The following is a 9855-nucleotide window of genomic DNA, read 5'->3' on the forward strand; positions in this document are numbered from 1 at the left end:
CGTGTGGTCTAGTATGACTGCAATCTTTTGGGTGTGTGACAATCTCATTGGTCACCTGCATGACCAGGCTTGACCTTGTGAATTTTGCCTCTAAAAACCTAAGTATGTGGGCTGCTCGGGGTCGCAGTATCAGCTCCCGAGCCTGTGCTGCAGCCCTGGCCGGTCAGTGTAGGAACCTTCTCAATAAAGTTGCTTCTTTACTTAAAAAAAAAAAAAAAAAAAACTAGGACATTCCATTGTGGAACACGAAGAATTGGAGCTCTGAACATGAGAGAGTCTAGAGCTATAAAGCAGTGATGTGTGTAGCTAGAACCCCTTCCTGCTCCCCAGAACCTCCATATGTATTGGTCTTGCATGATGAGCTTTGCTTTCTGAGCAGAAGTACAGAATAGTGTCATATCTGCATATACTCAACCTCCTGTATACTTCTGATGGTTTCTAGATTACTCACAATACCTCATGCTATGTAAGTGCTGTGGAAGTCGTTGTCTTACTGCCTTGACACAGAACACCAAAGTCTGTATATGTTTGGTAGGTATCTAGTGTTTTTAAAAGTAATTATGATCCACAATTGATTGAACTTATGCATGTAGAATCCAGGGGTGAAAAGCTACAACTGTATAACTATCATCATGCAGAATGTGTGGCACGGTACCCTCCATTTTTGCTGTTAGATTTTTTTTATCATGATAAACAAAGCTTCTATGAGTAGTAATCCATTTACTGAATGAATGAACCAATCTCTGAAGCCTTTCCCGTATTTTTTATTCTCATTGCAACTGTTTTTTGAGAAAATTTGATCAACCAGCTGGACTGGGGCTTAAAATGAATCAGATGGCATTCCTCCTCATCTTACGCTGAACAAAATGAAGTTCTTTATGATAGCCTGGGAGGCCCTGCACCATCTGGGCTTTTCTCCTTTCTCGTTACCTCTTTTCTCTGCTCCACCAAGCTCGCTTCTCCAGCCAGATGGGCCTTCTTCATCCTTAAACACCCATCCCTGGCAGGGAAGCTGACTGGCCTCTTCAAGGCTGCCCTGTGGCCTGAGCACTCTTCCCCAGTCTCTTCCCATTTCTCTCACCTGCTCCAAGTTTCTGCCTCCATGTTCCCATCAAGGGCCTTCCATCACAATGCCATTGCCAGCCTTTTTTTTTTTTTTATCAACTCTCCCAACTGCATTTTAATTTTTTCTCCATAGTAGTTATCACCTCCTAATAGGCTGTATAATATACTTCCTTATATTATTATCTTCACCCATTTCAATTCATCATTAGAACCTGGCCAGCTGCCTAGTGCTCATAATAAAGAAGTGTTGAACTGAGTCAATGGATAGCTGTCATAAAATTGTGAGGTGGGGGCTTCCCCCCACCTACCCACCCACTTTGACCTTCTTCCTCAGAGGTCAGTGGGAAGCAGGATCTTCTAACAATTCCTGGTCAGTTCTGCTTTCTTGATTCAGCTGGGAGGCAAACTGTGAAGGCTGCAGCTGCCTTCAGGTTTGTTTGTTTTGCCCCACAATGAGCCTAGAAGAAGTTGGCCCTGCCAGATAAGCCTGCTTGAGATCGGGGAGAACAAAGGATCGTTTCTGGAACCAGTGCAAACCTTCCTAGCTTTCCCACAGTGCAAAAACTACTGGGGGAAAGCTGTAGGCTGCCCAAATTGCAGCTCCTGATTTCCCAGGAGGTAGCTCCAAGTGTTATGGCCTCATCAGAACCTTCCAGAAACTGGGTCTCCATGCCCAGACAAAACTGGCAGCTGACTGTCCTTAGACCGCAAGCAGTTTCCAGAAGTCCATGATGAAACATTGGCTTGGAGCAAGCAAGGAAGGACCCACAGGAAGCATCGAAATCCCTTCTCTGGCCAAGCCAAAGCAAATCAGCATAAAGTCCCTCAGGAACTTCCCCATTGTGCCACATTTCCGGCCAAGCTCCTGGGGTTTCCACTGCAGGCATAGGATCAAGATTCCCAAGCCCAATATGGTAATGTTTTAAAGTGCCCATAAGTCACTGGGCAAGGTTCCATTATGAGGGGTCTCAGGGGTGAGGCCTCAACAGAAAAAGAAGCAGACTCAAAGAAGGTCCAGTCATGGACTCACTCCAAGTTACCTCCACAAGAAAGCAGGCTCACCTGGGAGCTCAAGTGTTTCCCCTCTGGGACCTCTCGGGGAACACAGAGACACACTCTGGGCTGAGAACATTCTGGAACGTTCTTGAGCATGGCTGTTACAGCCTAAAATTGTTCCCCTTTGACACTCTCGGTGTGATGAATCATCTTCAAAGATCCATTTTGGGGAGCCAGTTATGGAATATGAATAAATAGAAGAATAAGTGTCAGTAGAGGTATCAATGAAGAACCTTGTGCAGTAATCCTGGCTAGAGACTGTCAGGGCTAGGACAAGAACTACATTGTGGGAAGGCCAAGAAGGAGGAGTATACTAGAACTAACAGGTCTTGTGAATGGATTTAGGGTAGAAAGCAGGAGACAAGGACAACTCTTAAGTTTTCCTATTTTTTTTTAATTTTTGTTTTACTTATTTATCTTTTGTCAGTCATGGGGCTTGAACTCAGAACCTGGGCACTGTCCCTGAGCTCTTTTACTCAAGGCTATCATTCTATCACTCTTAACCACAGCACCACTTCCAGTTTTCTGGTCATTAATTGGAGATAAGAGTCTTAGACTTTGCTACCCAGGCTGGCTTTGAGGTGTGATCCTTAGATCTCATCCTCCTGAGTAGCAAAGATGACAGGTGTGACCCACCAGCGCCCAGCCCAGCTGTCAATTTTTGAAGGTATTTCAAACACGGTAGATCCAAGTCTGTGTTGACTCTAGATTCTATTATATTTCTCCCAAGAGCCTTGATGCTTGTTTGTCTGGTTACTTGTTTTACAGAGCAATAAACTTGACTAGTCTTCATCTCTGGAGTTAGATCTTATAGTTCAGTCTCTGAGCTATGGCTGGACCCGGTCCAGCCAGATTTGAACAGAGTTAATACCAGCATTTGGGCTTTTCTCTGGCCCTTATCTTTCTAGGGTTTTCCAATCAATTCCTGGCAGATGTGATGACCCAAGCTCAGTTTTCTACTTCATCAAGGCAGAAGGTAGCTGGCAAGAATAGTTTCTTATTGTAGTTTTAGCCACTCTACATAGTACAGTCTGGAACCTGCTTTCAAATGAAAAGCTATGAAAAAGAAAACATGGGAAGCCCTCCCTCCATCTGGTTTCACTCACATTGGTTTATATTCTGGTGTCTTGAGGCAGTTCATTTGTTAGTTTATTTTTGTTAATCTTTTCTTTTGCAACAACTGTAGAATCCTAAGTGATTGTGCAAAATAATTTGATAGCACTTGTGCCCTTTTACTCAGTGCCCCCAATAGAAACATCTTACCCAACTATAGTACAACATCAAAACAAGGATATTGACATAAACACCATCAAGATACATATTTCCCATAACCACAGGGGTCTTCAGATTGCTGCTGGATAGCCACACCCACCTCCCTACCTATCCTTACCCCTTCCTTCACTCCAGGTATCCATCCACCCAGCTCAAAATGTTTCACCAGATGCTGGTAGTTCATGCCTGTAATCCTAGCTACCCAGGAGGCTAAGATCTAAGGATCAAGGTTTGAAGCCAGCCCAGGCAGGAAAGGCTATGAGATTTTTATCTCCAGTTAACCACCAGAAAATCAGAAGTAGAGCTGTGACTCAAAGTAGTAGAGTACTAGCCTTGAGCACAAAGAGTTCAGGGATAGTTCCCAGGCTCTGAGTTCAAATCCCATGACTATTACCACCAACAAAAAAATGTTGTTGCTTCAAATGGAATCGTACAGCATGTAACTTTGGGAGATGAGTTTTATTTTTTAGCAGAATTTCCTAAAGTTTCATACAAGTTGCATATAGCAATCATCCTTCTGCTTGTTTCATGCTATCAGTGATCCACAGATCAATCTTTTATTTACCTGTTGAAGGCTATCTGGAATGATGACAACTTTTAGCCATTACCCTAAAGCTGCTAAGCAATATTTGGGTATAGGTTTTTGCTTGAATGTAAGCTTTCATTTCTCTAAGAGATGTGTGTGGTTGTCTTTTTTTTTTAAATAGAAACGGCCATTCTGTTTTCCAGAGTGACTACACATTTTACATCCCGCTAGCCATGAGTGATCCAGTTTCACACCAGCATCCTCACCCGTATCCGGTGTTGTCACTACAGGTTAGTCATTCTCATACATCTGTAATGATATCTCATTGTGGTTTTAATTTGCATTTCCCTGGTGGCTAAAGATATTGAGCATCGTTTCATGTGCTTATTTGCCATCTGTAGATCCTCTTTGGTTAAATGTCTCTTCACTTCTGAGCTGCTGCTTTTTTTTTTTCTGGAAAGCAACACAACACATGTAATTCTAATGCCCATGCTCTCTGCAAGCCTTCACATCTGCAGGAGCCCCATCTTCTGCCAGCTGCGGATGATACCATCATCATTGTCAGACATCATTACGCCAGGGCTCAGCAGATGATTATGGGTCTGAATCACCCAGGCACCAGTGAGGATGGCCAGTGAGAGAGCAGGGAACAGGCAGATCCTGTGGTGTCCTTAAGCAGGGCTGTGGATGGGAGTCATTCATTCTCTTTTGTAGTTTCTTTTTTTTTGTTTTGTTTTTTTGGGGTCCGGTCATGGGGCCTGAACTCTGGGCCTGGGCGCTGTCCCTCAGCTCTTCAGCTCAAGGCTAGCACTCTACCACTTGAGCCACAGCGCCACTTCCGGCTTTTTTCTTTTTGGTTATGTGTGCTGAGGAATCGAACCCAGGGCCTCATGCATGCAAGGCAAGCGCTCTACCACTGAGCCACCTTCCCAGCCCTTCTCTTTTGTAGTTTCTACCACAATCCCCCACCTCATTTCTAATGGATGAAGCCCAGCATCCTAACCCAGGTTTTAAGGATGCCTTTCTAAGACATCTTTTCCTACCATCCCTCTCAAAGTCACAAAAAGCTGAGCCCACTGTGTTGCACATAGTAGGTACTTCATGAATATTTAGGATAAGCCAGAATTCTTAGTATGCATATAACAAAGATCCAGTTAGAGCTTGCTTATACCAGAGAGATAATTAATTGGAAGGAGTCATTTCTGAACTATATCTAGTTAGCTTTGGACAGGGTGCATGTCAGGAGCTAAAGTCCATATCCCAACCCTCTCCCTACTCTCTTTCTGCCTGTCATCTGTCTTTGACTATCAGCTTTTACGTTCTGTGGCTACAGCGTGCAACTTCCAGAATGTAGAAATGTAGTTGCCACCAGGCCTAGAATCACCCAGAAAGACAGGGCCTGAAGTTTACTTTCACTATTTCAAGCCTTGGGAGAAGGACTGATAGGCTGACCTGTGACCTAGGGGTGAGACATCATTCCGGATATCTTATTAATAAAAAAGGAATATATGCTTGAGCCAGGCAGATTGTGAATCCCTAGCTACAGATGGACCTTTCAACTTGCAGCTGACGGTTTGAGTAAGGCCACTGAGGCCGCAAAGTTCATCCTTTATTTTTGTTTTTGCTGTTGTTTGTGTAACCTTCAAAACCTAGGAAGTCTATTTGATTCCTGCTCAAATTCTACCTGATCTTCAAGAGGCCAATCGAGTCAGCCTGATATGTAGCTTTTTTCCTGGAGTTTGATTCTTGATTCCTTCCTCTGTAGATTAAGGTAATACTTGCTGCTAAAACAAATAAATCCTGCTTGATGGAGGTGAATATAAAGTAAGTTTTGTGTTTTTTCTGGTTCATTTAAAATCTAACCCCTCTCTCTGTCTCTCTGTTTGTCAGTCTCTCTGTCTTTCAGTCTCTCTGTCAGCTTCTCTCTCTCTCTCTCTTTCTCTCGTGTGTGTGTGTGTGTGTGTGTGTGTGTGTGTGTGTGTGTGTGTGTGTGATTAAAAGGCCTCACCTCCAGATACTGTTAACACAGGAGACAACTTTGAGGATTATTGAGGATTACATTTTCAACACACGAATTCTGGGGGGACAGCACAGCACAGCACCATGTAAGAAGAACCATCTCTTGGCTATCTAACCCTTGCATTTGTCCACCCATGGATGAGGATCTACCTCATTGTCTTGGATGAATATCTACGACCCTTGGAGCCCTTGCCTCCTTGCAATACCCAAGACACAGCAGGTCAGTAGATCATGAAGATAATGGCCAGCATTAACCAATATTAGATTAAACATCAAATTTGCAAGCTATGGTCTGCCAGCTAGCCACTTATTCTTATAACTTAGGTTTTGTCGAAACAAGGACAGCGACGAAGGTAGAACATGGGATGCAGGATCAAATATTTTGTTCAAGGGAGGGAACAGAATTCGAGGGGAAAAGCGTGGAAAAAATGCAGTAGTGAAGCTCACTGGACCTGGAAGCAAATGAACTATACAACTTGTGGGTAGAGATGGGAGGGAGGGACTGGGAGAGAATATAAAAGGAAATGTATAGTTCACTGTACAAAAGGAAATGCACTCTACCTGATTCATATAATTGTAACCCCTCTGTATATCACTTTTATAATAACAATAAACTAATTATAAAAAATTGTGTTCATCACTGACATTGTCTACATTTATTTTTATTTTAAAAAATACACAATGGGCTAGGAACTGGTAGTTCACTCCTGTAATCTTATATACTCAGGAGGCTGAGATTTGAGGATCACAGTTCAAAGCCAGCCCAGTCAGGAAAATCCACAAGACACTTATATCCAGTTAGCCACCAGAAAACTGGAAGAGGAGCTGTGGCTCAAGGTGGTAGAGCAATAGCCTTGAGCGAAAAAGCTCAAGGACAGCAGCCAGGTCCTGAGTTCAAGCCCCACAACTGAAATATATATGTTTATATGCAATGGAATTTTACACAGCCTTTAGAAAAAAATGCTATTATGTCATTTGCAGGGATATGAATGGACCTAGAACAAATCATGTTAAGTGAGATAAGCCAAGATCACAGAGACAAATGGCACTTATTTTCCCTCATATGCAGAAGCTAGATCTAAAATACACTGGGACATGATCAATTATATAGGACTGTAGGCATTCACACACAGTGAGACCAAAGGAGGATACTCTTAGGAGAAGACACAAAGCCAATGTGCATTTGATCATATAAAATAATAGTTATCGAAGTGAACTCCAGAAAATGGGAACAAGAAGTTTTTTTGTTAGTTGCTGTTTTTCTTTTCTTTTCTTTTTATCTTATTTGTTCATTTCTCTGTCTTTGAGAGGGTAATAGAGGGAAATAGAGAGACAAAGGTGAACAAATGCAGCAGTGGTACTCAGCAGACACTATGTTGAAAGTAAACTATACAATTTGTGGGCAGGGATGGGAGGGAAAAATTGCGAAGAGTAAGGGAAGAGTTAGGCATTGTCCAAAAAGAAATGTATTCATTACCTGACTCATGTAACTGTAACCCCTTCATACATCACTTTTATAATAACAATTAAAAAATTAAAGAGCTATATTACACCAGGAGCTAGGAGTGTAACTCAGTAGTTCAGTGCATGCTTAGAATGCCCAAGGCCCTGGGGCTGGGAAGGTGGCTCAGTGGTAGAGCGCTTGCCTTGCATGCATGAGGTCCTGGGTTTGATTCCTCAGCACCACAAAAGCAGAAAAGGCCAGAAGTGGTGCTGTGGCTCAAGTAGTAGAGCGCTAGCCTTGAGCTGAAGAGCTGAGGGACAGCACCCAGGCCCGGAGTTCAGGCCCCATGACCGACCGGAAAAAAAAAAAAAAAAGCCCAAGGCCCTGGATTCAAGTCCACAACCACTCCCCAATTACATCAAAAGTTATTTCTCTCTCTCTCTCTCTCTCTCTGTCATGGGGCTTGAGCCCTGGGCCTGGGTGCTGTCCTTGAGCTCTCCAGCTCAAAGCAAGCACTCTACCACTTGAGCCACAGCACCACTTCCAGCTTTCTGGTGGTTAATTGGAGATAAGAGTCTCACGGACTTTATTGCCTGGGCTGCCTTTGGCTTTGAACTGTGATCCTCAGATCTCAGACTCCTGAGTAGCTAGGATTACAGGTGAGCCACTGGCACCCAGCTAAGTAATTTCTCTTGAATACTGAGTTTCTTGGCACCCTTAAATGTTATACCCAAGGTGGCTCCATTGACTGACCTAACCCTGGTAAGTCTCATTTTGTTTCCTGTCATGTCTTCCTCTCTGATAACCTAGCATGCAGGTCTATATACTGCTTTTAGGGAGACCATCTCAGGAGAAAGAAGAGTAGACAGTGTGGGAGGGGGAGTGAGGAGGTGGCAGGCTGCAAATGAGGGATGCATGCTTGAGAACCGGGAATGCAGTTGGGGGCTGTAAGTCTTGTCCTTCAGAAAACATTCCAGGAGTCCTTCCCACACCCCTGAACCTGTGGGATCTGGCTGCCTCTGGAAGTCTCTGGGGATCTGAGGAGAAAGGTCCTTTCATCCCCAGAAGTCTTCTCTTTGCTTCTTCCCTGAAGTGAACCAGAATCCTCATTTCCCTGGAGCCATTTTGAATTGAACTCTGTGAGACTTTCAGATTGAAGTTCCATCTCACAATTTGGTGGCAAAACACAATTGTCACCCATGTGGAGATAAAGATTTTCCCCTTACAGCTATGTAGTTTCCCTTTGTAATCTCAAGGTTTTATTCCTTTCTGCTTTTTTCTTAATATATATTTTTTACTGTAAAGGTACTGTACAGAGGGGTTACTGTTACATGAGCAAGTAATGAGTCCATTTCCTATCAAGCATTGTTACCCCCTCCTTTGTTTTTCCCCTACCATCCCTTCCTTCTCCACCTACCCACCTCTCTCCCCCCTCCCACCCCCTACCCCCATCTCTCTGCCAAAGTTGTAAAGTTCGTTTTCAACATAATGTCTTATACATCTCATTGTTACAATGGATCAACCTGTATCCTTATTTCAGTATTTTGTTATTTCCCTTGGCTTCCTCAAATTAGAAAAATGTATCTACAAGATGCAGGGTACCAGAATCAAAGACAGTGAAAACAGGGATTATACCATGGGGAAGAACATACAAAAGAAACAAAAAAAATCACATAGTACATTATAAATATGTTTAAAAAAACAATAGCAAGAAAGCAAAAACCACTTGTGTCCCTATCTTAGGGTTCATTTCACTTAACATCATCTTATATGGTCATATGCACATAGCTTTTGACCTTTTCTGCTTGTCCTAGACATATACTAGTTATTGCAAATAAGGGAAACCATGGGACCTATGTTTCTTTGAGCCTGGCTTACTTAATATAATTTTTTCCAAGTGTTTCCATTTCTAACAAATGGAGTGATGTCATTCTTTCTGATGGAGGCATAGAATTCCATTGTATATGTATATATTATATATATACATTTTCCTTTTTTGTACATTTTTTGCTGTAAAAATACTGTACAAAGGGGTTAGCATTACATGAGCAAGGTGATGAGTACATTTCCTATCAAGCATTGTTGCCTCCTCCTGCCATCCCTTCCTTCCCACCTCCACAACTTTCACAAATTTGTGTGTCATCCTTGAGCAGGGGCCATGATAATCTTCTTTGTATCATTCCAATTTTAGTACATGTGCTGCCAAAGTGAGCACTCCTTTCTGCTTTGCAGAGGCCTTTGCCATTAGGGCTCTATCTTTTCTCTCTCTCCCATCCCTATCTCCTTCTTTCCATCATATGAATTCTGTATTTTGTCAACCAGTGACTATTTTTCTTAGTCTTTTGTCTCTGTCTCCTCCTTCTCTTCCTCTCCCTCCCCCCCCCCCCCCCCACCATTCTGGGGCCCTCTTACTTCAGCTGGACACAGACAACAAGGAACTAAATAGGACCTGAGGTTTGGCATCTCATTCTTC

The 9855-nt window shown here is 43.0% G+C and overlaps 1 pseudogene; it reads right to left on the reverse strand.

The window, feature by feature from the left end:
* Positions 1–9499: 9499 nt before the first annotated feature.
* Positions 9500–9597, reverse strand: LOC122096155 (annotated as a pseudogene).
* Positions 9598–9855: the final 258 nt, after the last annotated feature.

This window comes from Dipodomys spectabilis, unplaced genomic scaffold (genome assembly GCF_019054845.1).
Source record: "Dipodomys spectabilis isolate Male_0828 unplaced genomic scaffold, ASM1905484v1 ptg000365l, whole genome shotgun sequence".
Taxonomy (NCBI): domain Eukaryota; kingdom Metazoa; phylum Chordata; class Mammalia; order Rodentia; family Heteromyidae; genus Dipodomys; species Dipodomys spectabilis.